The following is a 19,611-nucleotide window of genomic DNA, read 5'->3' as shown; positions in this document are numbered from 1 at the left end:
AAATGGAAGAGGGGAAGCCAGGCATGGAAGAAACTATTCAAACTTTGTCTTCTTCCCTTGTGACTTTAAAAAAATAAGTTCTTAAAGTTTTCATAATGGTTGAAACCATTGATTTGGGGGGGATCCAAAAATAAAAATAGCACTTGCTTTTTTAAAATTTTTATTTATAAAAAGGAAACACTGACAAAAAACATGGGATAAGAGGGGTACAACTATAAACAATTCTCACCACCAGAACTCCTTATCCCATCCCCTCCTCTGATAGCTTTCCTATTCTTTATCCCTCTGGGAATATGGAGCCAGGGTCATTATGGGGTGCAGAAGGTGGAAGGTCCGGCTTCTGTAATTGATTCCCCGCTGAATATGGGAGTTAACAGGTTGATCCATACTCCCAGCCTGTCTCTCTTTTTCCCCAGTGGGGCAGAGTTCTGGGGAAGTGGGGCTCCAGGACACATTGGTGGGGTCATCTATCCAGGGAAGTCCGGTTGGCATCAGGTTAGCATCTGGAACCTGGTGGCTGAAAAAAGAAGGTAGCACTTTCTTTATACTTGTTCAGTGCCCAGACTTTGTGACAGGCTTTTGGCTAATAATGAAGATGAGGAGTAGAAAACTGTCAAATTAAATCATGAAAACATACTAGTACCATAAGTGATACTAAGTCTACAGGTAATAAATACGTAATCATTAAGTGCTGACTCAGACTGGTGTTCTCTGGTGTTTTGGTGTTCTTCCTCCTCCCAAAATTATAAAGTTACAAGTTTAAAAACACCAGGGATTGGAGGATAGTACAGCAGTAGCACAAATGACTTGTCTATGAGTGGCCTCAAATACAATATTCAGCACCAACAGTAACCGGAGCTAATTAATGTTCTGGTAATACAAAAGAGAAAGGGGAGAAAATAAAAAAAACACTGGACTTGTCCTAACTGAAATCATTTCCATTCAACTCACATGGCAAAATTCTTTTTGTTTAAGGTTACCTCTGAATGATTCTGCCCTAGTGATCACACTCTTAGTTATACATTAGATCTTTTTATAGATGTAACATTGATTTACAGTATTATCACAACTCACCACACTTCCCATAAAATTTTCTGGGCCATTGCACCAAAGAGACCGCCTCATTTGTTTTTCTTCCTCCCTGTTTCCTCTAATAACCAGTATAATTTTCAGGGTCTAAGAGTCAGTTTGGTATTTATTATTAGTTTTGCAAGTTTATTTGTCTGAATTCCTTACATTCCAAGTATTGTGAAACCATCTCATAGTTGTACCTTATTTTTTTTTATTTCATAGAGGGGTTAATGCTTTACAGTATATAGTTTTTAACACATAAGGACATTCTCTCATCTCCCCTTGATCACTGTCTAGGAGACCCACTAAGACTCCAATGCCCTTTTATTCTGTCCTTTCTACTTCTTATCCAGAGTCTTTTGATTCAGTGGACACCCAGTCCAAGTTTCACCTTATGTGCTTCCATATTTACTTATTTGAAGGCCTACCTTCAAATTTAGTGAAAAATCTTCCACAGGTCACAAGATCAATGATGTAGACATCATCTGAAATTCAGCTCCCTCTGAAGCAGCTTATTTTCTCTATTAAATAATACTCCTATTGTTTTCAGACACATGTGTTTTTCAAAATGTCTTCCAGTAAAACAATAGATATGGGGTCTTTGAAAATGAGAAGCTAGGAAAAGAGAGAACAGAAATTATGCTGGATTATTACTAGAGAGGACAATTGTATGCAGATGGACTGGCAAATGGTGTAAGGGAAACATTAGCAGCCTGGAGTGACTTAGAGTCTGGCAAGCAAGAAAAAGACTAATTGGAAAAAGGCCATTTCAAGGATTCACTCCACTTGCAAGAAGCCATAAAACATGTCATTAACCTCATTTCTTTTACTCTTCCTTCCTTCCTTCCTTCCTTCCTTCCTTTCTTTCTTTCTTTCTTTCTTTCCTTCTTTTCTCTTCTTTTCCTTTTGATTCTATTCAGTGGGATATTAGATAAAGAATAGCATACTGTCGTTTATCAAAATTAGAATAGACTTTAGACTTTAGGCTTAAGGTCAGAAATTGGAAATCTATAAAGGGCCATATTGGAAATATTTATGCTTTGCAAACCATAGTGTTTCTGTCATAACTATTCAACATTGTTATGGCACACAAGGAACCATAGACAATAAGAAGTGAATAGATGTGGCTAGATTTAGTCCTTATGTCATAGTTTGATTACCTGTGCTCAAGAAGTATTCAATTTGTTGTGTCAAGAAGACAGGCAAAATGGCTCACTTGGATAGTGTATCTACTGTGCCATGCACATGAACCAGGTTCCAGCCTTGCTCCACTGCATTGGAGGGAGGTTCAGGGATGTGGTGTCTTTATTTGCCTCTGTTCCTATCTTAAAAATTCATCTCACACTTATTTTTATATTTTTAAATAAATCACTTTATTCAGATTAACTTATGATCAATAACATAACAAAAAGCTGGATCAAGGAAGCCACATGAGCATGTTCCAGCCCCAAACTCAATACCATTTCAGTGAACTGAGATAAGACTAATTCTTCCAGATTGCCATTCTGAAGCAAAGAGGTTGTTAAATGATCTAAGATAGGTCATTTTATTTTCATGATAAATTAACGTGGTCATAAGAGGTGATTTTCCATGCCTTCAATTTGAACATGTTGATTAGGACAATCCATTTGCAAACCTGCATTGCTCCAACACCTCATTGAAACCTTATCGAAGCTTCAGGGCCCCTTTATTCTGGGCACACTCAAAAATTTGCTTCATTTCACAGTGGCATGGGCCAAAATGCTGTTGCTGCTGCTGGTACACTGGCTAGAATCTCTGAGGCTCCTGGTAAGTGATGTCAAGCCTAGCGGGCTCAGCACTGCTCCTTCCGCTGAAGCCCCCAGGGATGGCATGGTCAGTGATGTCCCCCACAGCAGAGTCAATAGCCATGCCAGCTGCAGTGCTTGCCACCTGGGCCATGAGACCAGAATTCTGAGTTTGAGCTGCTGGCACGGCCTGAGGGCAGCACTCATCTCCAGTGCCCTGCTGGCTGGAGAGGCCGTGAAGGAGGTGCAGCTCTGGTTTCCACATGCATCACAGTGGCTCTGCAACTTGCACTATTACAAGTGCAAAAAGCATATTTTCCTTTTAATGGTTGACATTCTCACAGGTGACTATCTTTTCTCTATTGATCATCTGAATATCTTCTTAGGTGAAGATTCTATCCATGTCCTTTCCCTGTTTTAATAGGGTTGTTTTTTTTTCTCATATTTAAATTGTTGAGCTCTTTGCAGATTTTGATTAATAGTCCTTTGTTTAATGTATAGTTTGTACACAGCTTCAATCTGATGATGGTTCCTTTTACTGTTCAGAAGTTTTTTTTTCCTTATTTTTTTTTTCAGTTTGAATCAGTTCCACTGATTTACTTTTACTTTTGTTTACCTTGCTCTTGGGCTTTAGTCTCCAAAAACATGTCTGAAACAAACAACATGGTATGCTTTGTCAATGTTTCTTCTATGCATTTGTTGGTTTCTAGTCTAACGTTGGGATTTTTTATGTATTTGGAGTTTTGTACATGGTTTAGTACGTGGTTACATGTTGTGGTTCTGTTTTTATTCTTTGGTGTGTTTTAATCAAATTTTCCTTACCATTTATTGGCTAGATACTCCTTTCTCTGTCTATGTACATGCCATACTAAACACAGACAATCTCACCTGATTCTCCTTTCTCCATTTAATTTTCTGGAATTTCAACTCTATTCTGTTGAATTTTGTACAGAATAGAAATGCTTCTGCAGTTTTGTTTGAAATATAATGCAGTCCAGTCCTGTGGCAAACTGGAGTTTCCTCAATATGTATAAAATGGTTCTACCATATAATGCAGTAATTTCTCTCCTAGGAATGTATACAGAGACCAGAAAAAAACAATGAAGCGAACTATGTACAACTATGTTCACGGCAGTACTATTTTTAAAAGTCCAAGTTAGCAAACAACTCAAATGTCCAATGCAAAATTAGTAGTTAAGAAAGTCATGATACACACACACACACACACACACACACACACACACACACACACACACACACACATATATATATATATATATATATATATATATATATATATATATATATAGTAATTTTACTCATCTGTGAGAAATTATGAAGTCTAATTTACTACATACTGGTGGAACTTGAAAGAATAATTTTAAGTGAGATGAATCAAAAGGATAAGGACAAATAACAAATGATCTCACTCAGAGGTGGAACTTGAGAATCAAAGAAAGGGAAATCACAGGATAAAGTTTGAACTCATTGTGGTTTATTGCAGTAGCACCAATAACTACAAAGGGGAAGAAGGAAATCTTTGTATGAACATTGGAGACACAGTGGATGGTGTTGGAGGAAGACTTTAGTTGTTGGTGTGAGTAAGACATAGACACCTATCATGGAGAAATAGGAAATAGGTAAGAAAAATTTCTTGTAAATAATTATTTTCCCCAATAAGGTGATATGAGTATTTTAAAAGTTTTTTCAGAGCAGTGAAGCCCAGGAAATGACCACAACACGTGTCAAGAAAAGATACAGAAAATAAAATTCTTGAAAATAGGAAATATATATATATATATATATATATATATATATATATATATATATATATGTTGAGAAAGAAGAACAGAAAGGGAAACTCAGTGCAGATTCAGACTCCTATTAAACTTATAGTATTAGAAATTAGCATATAATAAACTCCTATTAACTTATAGTATTAGAAATTAGCATATAATAAATATGAGAGGGGAAAATGGATTGAAGGTCTCAAATGTTTTGATGCATAAACGACCATTCTGAGTACATGTTCCTTCAATCTAAGCACTTAAGACTTCAGAATAGTAACTTGATTGAATATTAACAATAGGATTAAATTGTCAATGCATTTCTAATAGTGACTTTTCCTTTTAAATATTACATCACATATAATCTTAGACCAGGGAAAACAGAAGCAACTGGTAGCATCACTTTTTCAAGACACAGCTATATGTAACAGCATTAAAGGACATAAATTACGTTTATATCTTACATGATACAGAAAATCCTAACATTGAGATTTTCAAAGTAAACCAATAATTTTGTTATTAAAAATTATAAAAATTTCCAATAATTTGGTTATAAAAATAACTATTGCCTTCTTAAACCCTAAGACAGCAAGAATCTTCCCCATTCTCTATAAAACCCATATTTCTCCCAGTCGTGGAAACTTTGGGGTGGGGCTCACTTTCCTGCATGCCTATCTCAATTCATAACAAGTTATCCTGCATCTGCTGGGCTCAGCCTAGTCAATGCAGCCACTACGACCTCAGCAAGTTTCAATTCAGACTGTGTCCAGAGATGACAGGCATGGAATGTCAACCCTCCAGATTCATTACTCTGGTGATTCCTTTCATAGCTCACAGGATTCCTTAATTCCATTTCCAGTGGTGCACTTCCTAACAAAGCCTCAGATCCTACAAATAGATTATTGTCCATTATATAGGGCATATGTACACTTGTATCCATATGTTAGGAGATATATATATGCAAAAGTGTACAAGTTTGCAGTGCCTCGATAAGTGCAGCAAGCAAGTAGAAAGACCCAAAAAAGACACCATAAAGTACCTAATCAAAAGTTTCTACTTAGATCTAGATACCTTCCTCATCTACTTTTATTTCACTTCCCTCAATCACTCCAAAGCTAACCTTGTCAAACAAAGTAAGGATTACAGAATCTAGATAATGACAAGAGACCAGCATACTTTAATGATGACTGGTCACTACCTGGCCACCACATCTCCTGGGCCTCTAGTCATGTAGTCCCAAGATTCCTATACAGACATGATGGGTCCAGACCTCTTTCCACTGTCAGTGGTCATATCCATCAGGAACAACAGAATTGAACCCTTTGTGGGTGCCTATAGGAACTTGCCCTTTTGTGGGTGCCTATAGGATCCTCATCGTGGATCAACAATGATAAGGACTGTTCCATTCTCTGAAGGGAGGATGGACAACATTTTCTACCACCTGAGGAAGATGAGTCCTGAAATTAGTGAAGCCTGGAATGTTCCTAGCCATGACCACAGAATGCAAGCTCAGACCTACAGGGATGCAGAGGTTAAATACACTCCTGTGCTGAAATTGGCCCCCAGATCAAATCAATGGGGTTTACAGTTAACAATATTTATATATTTTCCCCACATTTCAGAGCTATTCTCTTCCATGATACAGCTTTCTAGTCCTTTTACCAACTATGACACCATCTCCATAGACAATATCTTGGGTCCACCTGAATATTAAAACTAGTAAAGTCATGCCCCCTTGGAATATCCCTAAAATAGACCTACTAGCTTTTTCCAAAACAGAGACCCCAAATCTTCATCTGAAATATCCTTGCCTTTAGGCTCATTATTAGTCAACAATTTGTTCTGCTTTATATCTTAACTCTTTTTTCATCCACCAAGTTCCAGATGCTACCATGAAGCCAACCTGACTTCCCTGGGCAGAGACCAATGTGTCCTAAAGTCCAGTCCCCCTTTACTTCTGCCCCATTAGGGAAAGAGAGAGAGAGGCTGGGAGTATAGATCGACCTGCCAATGCCCATGTTAAGCAGGGAAGCAATTACAGAAGCCAAACCTTCCATCTTCTTCACCCTATTTTGATCCTGGGTCCATGCACCCAGAGGTATAAAGAATAGGGAAGTTTTCAAGGGAGGGGATTGCATACAGAGCTCTGGGGGTGGGCATTGTGTGGAATTGTACCGCTTTTATCCTATGGTCTTGTCAATTTTTTCATTTTAGAAATTAATTTAAAGAAAAAGAATATTTTGAAATATGTTCAATTCCTATGAGTATATTTTAGCTTCTTTGTTTTTTAGAGAGATGAAAGAAGGAGGGATTGTGAGAAGTATGGACAGAAAGGTTTAATTTGCGGAATAAAGGAAAAGAAAAAGAAAGGTCATTTGTTCAGTATAGAACTGAAACTCTTTCTGAAAAACCATTGGATTAAATGCACCAAAAATCAGATCTCAATTGGCATTTTAAAAACCTAATATTATCTCATATGTTATTCTGAAAACTATCAAAAACTCTATAATATCATGGCTAGCTGGCATCTGGAGGGCAATTTTATTCAAGCCAGCTGGGTTTTTTTTCTAACAGCACCTGCAAAATTAACTAAAAGATTATCTCAAATTATTAGAACTGCCTGCCTTCAGGGATTCAAGCATTGGTGTAGGATTGTTTCATTGACTTAAATAACGGACTAATAGAATTGAGCCATCTCACTTCAATGAGTTCTGCCATACCTAATGGCCACTATAGGCTTAGTGAAAGGTTAGATGCTTTTGTGGGTATTTCTCTTTCTACTGCAATCTCACAAATGGAAAAAAAAAATTTTTTTTTATTTCTTAATTGTGCCTATGAGTGAGGTTCCGGTACTTTTTATCTTTCTGGCTTATCTCCATCACCATGATTCCTTCAAGTGTCATCCAAGATGTAAGGAAAGAGAAGATGTGTTCATTTCTTAATACTAAACATTTTTTATATGGAAGGGGAAATATATGATGAAACGTAGACTAGCTGATGTTGTTGTAGCAGAGCCAGCAACTCTAAAGGGGGGAGCAGGAGGAGATTGAGAGGGTGTTGGAAATCCAGTGCTCAATAGTGGAGGAAAATGTTAACTGGTGGTGGAACTGGCACACAAATAAATAACACAAGGGAATAAGTAACAGTACCCATGTGACAACTGACTTGTAAATTATTATTTTTCTCCAGTAAAGTGATTTGAAAGAAAAATAATCCTCCTCTGTACTGAAATGTCTCTTATAATGTGTTCCTACTGGCGTTATTTCTACTCTCCTGCCATTATCCAGAATAAATATCCTTCTGCCATATAATGCCACTAAATATTAAAGTGAATTTCCTTTTTTCTTTTTTCCTCCAATCTTTTCCTTTTCTGATCTTCTTTCAGTCCTTGCTCAGAGTCTTTGGATTTACTTTGTGTATATTACTCTCACATTGTTCTGATTCAGTTCAAATATCATCTTTCTATCAAGATTGCCTCTGACCACCCCATCTAAAGTTATACCCACTTAGTTATATTTTGAGACTTTAAATTTTTTTCAATTACATATATTCATGCATATAAAACAATATATCTGATATTTATGTGACATATAAATATGTATAATAAGATACAACAAAAATGATGTTAGTAACATTTACATAATTTATTCATTTATTTGTTTTTGTTGTTGCTAGTGCTTCACCACTTCAACTCAACTTTCACAGATAGATGATAGATAGATGATAGACAGACAGATAGATAGATAGATAGATAGATAGATAGATAGATGATAGATAGATAGATAGGGACAGAGAGAAGGAAAGAAAGATACAACAACACTGAAGCTTTCTTCAATGAGTTGGGAAATAAGCTCAAAACTGGGATGCATCTATAACAAGAAGGGAGAACTATCCAAGTGAGCTGTCTTGCCAGAATATTATCATTTAATTTGAGAGAAAGAATATTACTCAAATGACCCATGTCCTTCTCTGGTATGTTCCTTTTAATTTTCCTGATTACAAGTTTAAAATATTGGGAGAAAATCACACACACACACACACACACACACACACATACACACACACACACACACACACACACCTATGAGGAATACTTAGAGTTGGGGGAAGCCTTTAGCAATAGAATAAAAATAATTCATTTGAGAAGATCAGGAAGTAGTTTGTAGGGTATATACTCAATGTAACACTACTCATCAATCTAAAAGGACTATATTTATGGCACATATGCAAAATGGAATATTATATTACTCAGCTGTTCAAAACAATGAAGTCACCTTTTCCACCTCATCTTAGATGAAGCTTGAATAAATTATGTTAAGTGAGATAAAACAGAAAGAGAAGAATGAACACTCATGGACATAACTGAAGAAACAAGAACAGAAAGGGGAAACACAAAGTAAACCTTCAACTAGTTTGCTATATTGCACCAAAGCAAAGGATTCTGGGGAAGGAGGGCAAGGAAAGGGTTGTCAGAGGGTGTGGGGGGTTGGTTCTTTAGTTATTCTAGTGCATGACCATGGAAAAGGAGTTAAGGTGGGTATGAGAATGTTTTACAGCCATTGATCATGACCAGATGAGAAATTGTACCCATGTGCCAACAACTGTACTGTAAGCCATTAACCTCCTGATTAAAAAAGACTATTATGTCCCTTGAGACAAAATGGATGGAATTGATGACAATTTTGCTTAGTGAAGTAATTAAGGAAGTGAAGGGCAACTATGGGATAATTTCACTTATATGTGCAATGTAGAGAATTAGAACACATGAAGTTGCAATAAAGGAATGTATATTCAACTCCTATCTATGACCTTGTGAGAACTACTAGAAGGGAGTGGAGGCAGAGACCTTTGGTGGTAGAGTGGTATAGAAATATAAATCTATTATCTTATAACTTTATAAATCACTAATAAAATATAATCAATAATAATGTAAATAAAGAACATTCCCAGTAATTTAAAAATATTTTCTGATTCAATTTCCTCCTACATTATCATATACTGAAAACATGTCGATAGCTATGTATTTCTGTTTTGGTTTTACTAAACAAATCTATATAATGTCCTAATCATACATTTCTAGTTTTACATTTTCAGCTCATATATATGGAACAATACAATAAATATTTTATATAACTTGTGTTTCAATTATGCACAATGCCTATAAGTTTAATTTGCACTGATATTTGCAGTCATAGTTGGCTCTTTTTTCAACTGCCTACTCCTTCATTTTATGAATACAGAATGTTTTATTTAACTATTCTGTTAATGGACATTTGGACTGTTGCCAGAAACATCTATTAAAAACAGTACTTTTAAAGACACTGCAACTAATCTACACAATGCTATCATCATGAATACCTGTCACTATATATTTGATACTATTTCATGATTAATATACAATGTGAGTTAACCATCGTGTAAGCTCTGAAGTTAGGTAACAAAGATATGATAAGGTAGGTTTATAGATTATAATAAATGTACTTGGGGTTACAACCAATATTAAGAAAGCATAGAAGAATATTATGGTTTGACTCAACTAAACATAAAAGAGAACGAAAATATATAAAAACCTAGCCTCCAAGACAGTCTCAGTCATAGCAAAATAAGTCTCACTGCTGAGGTCTATTGGCATGACTCTCTCTCCTCATTGTTATTTTTATTTTCTTCTTGTTTTTAATCTTCAGGGTTATTTTTGAGGCTCAGTGACTGCACAACTACTCCATCACCACTACTGGTGGACATTTTATTATTATTATTTTTATTTTGATGGGGGAAGAAGGAGTAAGGGAGGGAGAGTACAGAAATTTGCTGCATTGAGAAGCTTCCTTCCCAGAAATGGACACCAAAGGCTGGGTCCTTGTGCATGATAATGTGTGTGTTCTACCAATACATTCTTGCCTGATTCTTTCATCTTTTTCTGCCTAAAAATGTCTTCCCACAGAACTGAAAGCTCAGTGATGACAAAGAAAAAAAAATGGAATCAGGTAAGTAATGATAAGCTAGAGCAAAATAATGCCTATTAATGTCTTAATTGCTAGAATTTGGATTTTTATTTGAGGAGGTGAAAAATCAGAGTATATATCTCTAGATTATGTAATAGTAAAATTTCAAGATCAAAGGGTAGACTTAACTTCAATACACTAATAAAATGCATTTTTTTCAAATTCAACCACATTGATACAATTCTGCTAGTAGTTCTTTAATGTTTCCCACCTTTACGTACACTGCATGTTATGAGGCCTTAAAAATTCTGAGTTGGAAAAATAGCTCACTTGGATAGTGTGTTACTATGTTATATTTGCTTCCCAGATTCAAGTCCAGCCACTACAACAATGAAAAAAAGCGTCATTGTCGTTACTTCTTAACCTTTTTGTTTCAGCCTCTCTGTCTTTATCAGAAATAAAAAGTAAGTCCAGAGTAGTGAATCTCTAGAAATGACCCAACCTATCAGGGGAGGGGATGGGATATGGAGTTCTGGTGGTAGGAATTGTGTGGATTTGTGCCCCTCTTATCCTATGGTTTTGTCAATGTTTCCTTTTTATTAATTAATTAATTAAACAGGGGATACTTCTCCAAAACAAAAAATAGTCTTAGTTCTTTTGCCCACTTTTTAATTGGTATATTATTTTTAATATTTATTTATTATTTGAAGGTTATTATTCTTTGTTGATACCTTATATCAGTTGCTTGTCAGATATATGTTGTGCAAATATCTTCTCCCATTTCTTGGGATGCTTGGTTGTCCTTGTATAGTTTGATTTCAATTGCAGAAGACTTTTTAGTTTTGTGTAATCCCATATATTTATCTTGATTTCATATCCCATGCCCATGGGGTTAATTTTCCAAATGAGGTAAAGTCTCTAACATGAAATCCTGCAAACTTTATAGTTGTGGTTTCCTATAACTTTTTTTTCTGGACACTTCTCAGCTCTGACTCATGGTGGTGCTGGGGATTGAACCTACAATATTGCTGTTTCTTTTATGAAAGGTTTTTTCATGATCATTATACAATATTCCCAGACATGCTTGTAGGGGAAATTGTGAGGATGTGGTTGAGCTTGGCAGGGCTTGACTTGAGGGTACATCCATCCTGTCTCACAAAGCACCCTGCATTCCTGATACTATGACCTGCTCCCTTATTATCTACATAATAATTGTTTTGCCTGAAAGATCCCACCTATTCCATTCCTTTGATCTATCTTCTTTCTACCCTCAAGACCCTCCCTGCCTGCAGGGTATTATATATCCTACCAATTAAAACCCTCCCAACAGTTGCTAAGGAAGTTCCTACCTTTCCCAGCCCTTTTGCCTTTCTCTGCCCCTTTCCTAACCATTTCCATTTCTGACTTGCCACTTCTGGGTCTGACTCTTAAAAGCCTTGGCTCTCTTCTGATCAATGAAGAATTGAATCACCTCACCACCACCAACTCTGTTCCTAGGTCATCTCTCTACCGTCACTGAGTAGCAGCCCAGGCTGGCTCTGGTCGTGTTCTCTCCAATCCAGAGAGTACACAACTGAGAAGAGGCTCCCCCACTCTAGCCCAGCATCTGGTTCTATAATTTTAGAGTGTTTAGTCTATTATCCAGGTGTTTGATCCACTTTGACTTTATTTTATTTTTTTATGTCTTAAAAGAAAACACTGACAAAAAACATAGTATAAGAGGGGTACAACTCCATACAATTCCCACCAACTGAACTCCATATCCCATCCCATAGCCTGATAGCTTTCCGATTCTTTATCCCTCTAGGAGCCTGGACCAAAGGACATCATGGTGTGCAGAAGGTGGAAGGTTTGGCTTCTGTAATTGCTTACCCACTGAACATGGGCATTGACAGGTCCATCCATACTCCCAGCCTGTCTCTCTCTTTCCCTAGTGGGATGGGGATCTGGGGAAGTGGGGCTCCAATACACATTGGTAGGGTATCTGCCCAGGGAAATATGGTTAGCATCATGGTACCATCTGGAACCTGGTGGCCAAGTAATGAGGCTGAAGGGTTGAAATTCCACGCCTCACATCACTCGACACAGTCTGAAGTGAAGCATGACGATGTGGTACTCTTTGATTAGGTTGTAATCAGCAGACGCAATATCATTTGGTATAAATTGAGAGACGTATTCAGAAAAGTGAGCTCCACCCTAGATCTTACAGAACAGGGGGACATATAGGCTCTCTAGAGGAAGTGGGAGTTTCCTGCTGTCTTAGGATTTAAGAAGGCAGTAGATAGTTATTGCTATAATCAAATCATTTGGCAATTGGGTTAACTTTGAAAATTCCTTTGTTAGGATTTGCTGTATCATACATAACATCACCAAACTTTATGTCCTTTGACACTGTTTATATATAGCTACCAGTTGTTTCTGTTCTCTCTAGTCTAAGCTTTAAAGAGAATCAACATATCAAAGACTCAGCCTATGTTCTATGCATTAAAAAGTTTGAGACATTCAATCAATTTTCCCCTCTAATATTAATTAAATAATGATTTATATGACTACAAATTATTAGGTGTGTACATAAACACCATTCCCACCACATTCTCCCCACTACCTCCCCCCAGTGAAGTGGAATATCCACTCTCATTATCAACCAAGAGAAATTTCTACTTTAGTGCCCTACTGCAAACTCAGTCAAATCCTGCTTTGAATTTCCATTTCTCTTCTTCTTTCTCAACTTTCGTTGATGAGTGGGATCACTCCATACTTGTCTTTGTTTTTCTGACTTAGCTCACTTAACATAATTCCTTCTAGCTCCATCCAAGATTGTTCAGAGAAGGTGGGTTCATTTTTCTTAATATCTGCATAGTATTCCATTGTTTATATATACCACAGATTTATCAGCCATTCATCTGTTGGACACCTGGGTTGCTTCTAGGTTTCTGCTACTATGAATTGTGCTTCTACAAATATAGGTGTGCACATATCTTTTTGGTTGTGTTTTATGGAGTCCTTGGGGTATATCCCCAGGAGAGGAATTACTGGATCATATGGAAGGTCCATGTCTAGCCTTGTAAGAGTTCTCCAGACTGCTCTGCACAGAAGTTGGACAAATTTACATCCCAGCCAGCAGTGCAGAAGGGTTCCTTTGTCCCCACAGCCTCTCCAGCATTTGTTGCTGCTGTCCTTTTAGAATATGCCATTTTCACAGGGGTGAGGTGGTATCTCAGTGTTGTCTTTATTTCAGTTTCTCTGACAATCAGTGACCTGGAGCAAATTTTCATGTGCTTGTTAGTTTTTTTTATCTCTTCTGTAGTGAATATTCTGTTCATATCCTCTGCCCATTTTTGGATGGGTTAGATTTTTTTTTTTTTTTGCTAAATTTCCTGAGCTCTTTGTAAAGTTTGGTTATTATATTAGTCTCTTGTCTGATGTATGGCATATGAAGATCTTATCCCATTCTGTGATGGGTCTGTTTGTGTGATGGTTTCTTTGGCTGTGTAGAAGCTTTTGAATATGATGTAGTTCCATTGGTTTTTTTGTTTGTTTTTTTGTTTGTGTTCCACCAATGTTTTCCTCTAAGTATTTGATAGTTTCTGGTCTAACATCCAGGCCCTTGACCCATTTAGAGTTGATTTTTGTTTCTGGTAACACAAAGTGGTTCAGTATCATTCTTCTTCATGTTTCAACCCAGTGTTCCCAGCACCATTTACTTAAGAGAGCCTCCTTCCTCCATTTAATACTTTAGGCTCCCTTATCAAATATTAGATGTCCATAGGTGTCGGGGTATAGTTCTGGGCTTTGAATTCTTTTCCACTGATCTGTGTGACTATTTTTGTTCCAGTACCAGGATGTTTTGATGATGATAGCCTTATAATATAGTTAGAGATCTGGGAGTGTGATGCTAAATTTCCTGAGCTCTTTTTAAAGTTTGGTTATTATATTAGTCTCTTGTCTGATGTATGGCATATGAAGATCTTATCCCATTATCTCCACCTGCAGGGGAGTTGCTTCACAGGCAGTGAAGCAAGCATGCAGATGTCTATCTCTCTCTCCCCTCTCTGTCTTCCCATCTGTCTTATCTAGCAACAATGACACTAATAACAACAATAATAATAACAACAAAGATAAACAACAAGGCCCAAAAAAGGGAAAAAATTGCCTCCAGGAACAGTGGATTTGCAGTGCAGGCACCAAGCCCCAGCAGTAACCCTGGAGGGAAAAGAAAAAAAACTCTAGAGGTAAAAGCTAGTCTTTCCCAGGATGGACTCAGGCCCTTACTGGTCAGGTATTCTGTCACTCAAATAGAGCTCCAGCCCCTTTCAAAAAGAGGGGGGAAAGGGCTTTGGGTAAAACCCTGCTGAGTCAGGAATCTCGGTAATGAAAATAGCTCCACAGGAAACCTGCTAGGAGGATCTGGCCAGCCAGTGGGGGCTGGCTTAGGGGTGTGGGGGGATGAGTTCAGAAATAACCAAGCCAATGATCCTCCTTTCCTTTGATCTTTATGGCCTCTGTTTGCCAGCCAAAGAATGGGTTATATGACTCTTCCTTTGTGTTATCCTGACCACTCCTTGCTCTCCCTCTGCATTGTTGGTCTAAAAAATCCTACCCTTTCTGAGAATCCCAGATTAAAAGTAGCTCCTTTGCAGAGCTCATACCAGGTGTTTCTTCAAGTCGCCATCTTGGCTCTGCCCCTTTAAAGTCTACTTTTATAACAAAAGTATATTAGCTCTAGTTGCATTTAAATGTAACCAACTTTGTACACTAACAATCTTTTTTTTTCTTAGTAATTTAGTGGGTAGCATCTCATTATGATGTGGTATCTAATCAAGGACTAATTATATTTTAATTGGAAATTTGAGCTTTATCTCATGTGAAATATTTTTGAAGTCATTATTTCCACTGAAATATTTGTCTTTAAAAACACAGAGTAATTATATTATCTGGCTCTTTATCTCTTGTCTTCACATGTATTGCTAATGTCTTCTGTTTCTGGCTTATTATATTCAAGAAAGATATATTTCATGATAAAAAAATCTAATTTTAGTGTCACAAAAGATTTCAGTCTTTTTATGTATGGTTGGTATTTTAAAAATTCACCATCTTAGGTTCCATGAAAAATATTATTGGGATTTTTATTGAAGTGATAAACTAGGAAGTAATTTATAAAATTACAAAATTGAGGACTTTTTCTAAATGAATAAAATAAATCTCCCAAAGTTCCTAACTTTTCTCTATAAAGGTATTAGAAGTTTTACATTAGACATAATCTGAAATTTATTACCATTTAAAACATTTAAAAGTAATGTTTAAATAATACCTCTATTTTAATTAATACCATTTTCTCTGTTTGTTTCTGATGACAAGAAATGCCAAATTTTAGATTATAGCTGAGAAATTTATAGATCAAATAAATAAATTATTTTATTTTTATCATTTTGCTGAAGGCTTAGTAGTTAACAATACAGTTATTCACTCTTGGGTACAATTTTTACTTTTCAACATAATAGATGTCTGCAGAACATTCTCACTTCCAACTTAACTCCTTTCCCACTGTCATACACCAGTACCCTCAAGACTCTCAACTTTATTTCTTCCCTTCCTCCCCCAGTCTTGCTATGGTGCAGTGTGCTACACCCAGTTCAAAGTTCATTGTTGTTTTCTCTCCCATGTAATTTTCCTGACTAGATAATCATTTTACTTGGCTATTATCACTTTTTATCTTCATCTTCCTAATCCATATCTTAATTTTTGTGCCACGTTGCACTCATCAGGAATATCCATACAGTTACTTGACTTGAAATGTTGATCATGGTTATTATTAATATATTTTTGTTTTTAGATATAAACAGAGAGAAAAAGAGAAAATGAAAGTAACCATAGCACTGAAATGTCCTTCAATGCTTCAGAGCTGATATTGGATCTGGGCTAAAACATGGCAGATCAACATTATATCCAGTTCTTCTTCTTCTAGCGTTTGCCCTTCTTCCGTAGCCAGTCAACAGCGTCAGGTTGAGCCTGATGTAAAGTTTCGAGACCTCCTTTGAATCTGGAGAGGTGGCAGTCGTTGACTATGTGGGTCATAGTCTGTCTATAGCCACAGGGGCAGTTCGGGTCGTCTCTGGCTCCCCAGTGATGGAACATAGCGGCGCACCGGCCATGGCCTGTAGAAGAAGAAGAATTATATCCAGTGAAGCTATTTTATTGATACTGTTTGTGATTTTAAAATAATTCTTCTACCAAGGCCAAAGGATTTTAATAGTGGCTCATAGAAAACTTTCAGTAATGATATGTTTCCTATAATTTTCAAATTTTTACCCCAAACTGAAGAAAATGGAACTCTTGCAAATAATTTTATAAGGCAAATATTACCTTGAGACCAAATGAAGAAAATATACATATAAAACAGAAAACTAAAGACTAATACCTCTGAACACATGGTAAAGATCTTGAACAAATTCTTTCTGAACTAAATTAAACAAATTACATTAAGATTATTAAAATATTCTTGCAGGATGACAGATGACCTAGTGGGGCTTGTATTGTTATATGGAAAACTGTAAATGTTATGCATGTACAAACTATTGTATTTACTGTTGAATGTAAAACATTAATTCCCCAATAAAGAAATTAAAAAAAATATATTCATGCATTTTGACAAAGAAGAATTTGTTCCAGAGCCAGGCTATGGCACACCTGGTTAAGTTCACATATTATAGTGTGCGCAAAAACTAGGTTCAAGCCCCAGTGCCCACCTACAGAGGGAGTGATGAAGCAGGGCTGCAGGTGTCTCTCTCCCTCTTTTTTTTTTTTTTTGGATTTTATTTATTTATGAGAAATACAGGAGTAGAGAGAAAGAACCAGACATCACTCTGGCACATGTGCTGCCTGGGATCAAACTCGGGACCTCATGCTTGAGAGTCCAAAGCTTTATCACAGCACCACCTCCCGGATTACTCTATCTCCTCCATCTCCCCCTTCTTCCCAATTTCCCTCTGTCTCTATCCAATAATAAATAGAGTTTTTAAAAAAGTTTTTTTTTAAAAAAGTATTAATTCCTGGTGTGCAAAGATGGCTCAATACATGTAAACCAATCAATGAAATCTACCATAACTAGATTAAGAGGGACAAAATGTATATTGTCATATCAATAAACATACAGAAAGATTGTGACAATATTCTAATTTTGGGCCACTAAGATAAAAATGAGTAAAATTTCTTATCTCTCCATGATAAATGTTTGCAGGATACTCTTATTCCTACCATAATTCCTTTTCTGCTATTATTCACAATGCCCTTAATAACCTTTCCATGTTTCTATTCTCTTCTTCCACAGGGCCCTTCACTTTGATTCAATACACAACACTCAGTTCGAGCTTTACATTATGTTTTCCCTTTCTGTCTTTTTAAATTAAGTTCCACCTATAAGATCATTTGGAATTTGTCTTCTTTTTGGTTTGTCTCAAGAACATGATTCCTTCAAGTTTCATTCAAGTTGAGGCAAAGAAAATTATGCCATCATTTTAATTTTTATTAACAGATGAGTAGCTTTACACTAACATACGTATATAAAGATGAAAAATTACTCTATATATATCCACAGGTAAGGAGATATATCTTTGAATGATTGCAACTCACATGCTTCAATTTCTTTAATTATATATATTTACTTATTGACTAAAGGAAGTCATAAATCAAGAGCATAGGGGAGATAAAGTGGCAGACAGAGAGACACCTGCAACACTGCTTCACTACTTGAAAAACTTTCCCTCTGTAGGAGGGAACCAGGGGTCAGACCTCAGTCCTTGTAGACTGTAATATGTGTGCTCAGACAGGTGCACCACCACCCGGCCCCAGTTAGGGCAAACTATACACATAAAAAGTAAAAGTGCTTAATTGTCTGCAGTGATTAGGCTAAGATTCAATAAGCTCAGCAATCAAGTAGAAAGGCCTAAAGAAGTCATCATAAACTGTTTAATCAAATATTTGCTACCAGGGTCTAGACATCCTCCTCTCATACCCCCTACTTCATCTCCTTCAATCACTCTATCTACAACTAACTATACAAAAGAAAGTAAATAAGGAATATCTCCTAATCTATTCTGAAATCATCAAAATCATTATAATCCTTTGACAATCTTTAGAAGAAATGCTGTATGCAATTAGACAAGAGATATATTGGCAAATATATATACATATATATATATATATATATATATATATATATATATATATATGTATATATAATCAAAGGACACTTATTGTTATTCCTACTGTTTATCCCTCTGGGAGTACAGACCCAAGGGTCATTGTGGGATGCAGAAAGTGGAAGTTCTGGCTTCTGTAATTGCTTCCCCACTGAACATGGGCGTTGACAGATCAATCCATACTCCCAGCCTGCCTCTCTTTTTTTCCTATTGGGGTTGGGGTCTGGAGAAGTGGAGCTTCAGGATACATTGTCTGTCCAGGGAAGTCTGGTAGGCATCATGCTAGCATCTGGAATGTGGTGGTTGAAAAGAGAGTTAACATATAAAGCCAAACAAGTAGTTGACTAATCATAAATCTAAAGGCTGGAATAGTGCAGATGAAGAATTGAGGGGCCAGTTTCCATTTTGTAGATAGTTAGGTCTATTTTAGCTATATTCCAAAGGGCCTTTGGCTATACTTTTTTTTTTTTCCTGAGCCTGAAATCTTATAGGAAGGTGGAACCAAGTTATTGTCCAGGGAGATGATGTCATGCTTGGAAAAAGAATCAGAAAGCTGAATCAAAGAAGAAAGTAGCTCCAAATATGGGAAAAGTGTATATTTTTAATATTTATACACCAAATATGGGAAAGGTGTATAATTATTATTGACTATAATTATTAATATTATTAATAATTATTAATGCAATATTACTGACTGTAATTTCCCAAATATGGGAAAGGTGTATAAATATTGACTGTAAACCCCATCGATTTTATCTGATCTGGGGCCTATATTCACCTTAAAAGCCTATGTGACCTCATATCCCTGTAGATCTAAGTTCACATTCTGTGGTCATAAGTAGGAATG

At 36.4% G+C, this 19,611-nt stretch overlaps 1 pseudogene; it reads right to left on the bottom strand.

Annotated features, from left to right (window-relative positions):
- Positions 1-2,623: 2,623 nt before the first annotated feature.
- Positions 2,624-7,342, bottom strand: LOC132535739 (coiled-coil-helix-coiled-coil-helix domain-containing protein 2-like; annotated as a pseudogene).
- Between the last annotated feature and the right edge of the window lie 12,269 nt (positions 7,343-19,611).

Source organism: Erinaceus europaeus, chromosome X (genome assembly GCF_950295315.1).
Source record: "Erinaceus europaeus chromosome X, mEriEur2.1, whole genome shotgun sequence".
NCBI classification, from domain to species: domain Eukaryota; kingdom Metazoa; phylum Chordata; class Mammalia; order Eulipotyphla; family Erinaceidae; genus Erinaceus; species Erinaceus europaeus.
This window is presented reverse-complemented; position numbering and strand designations above follow the sequence as displayed.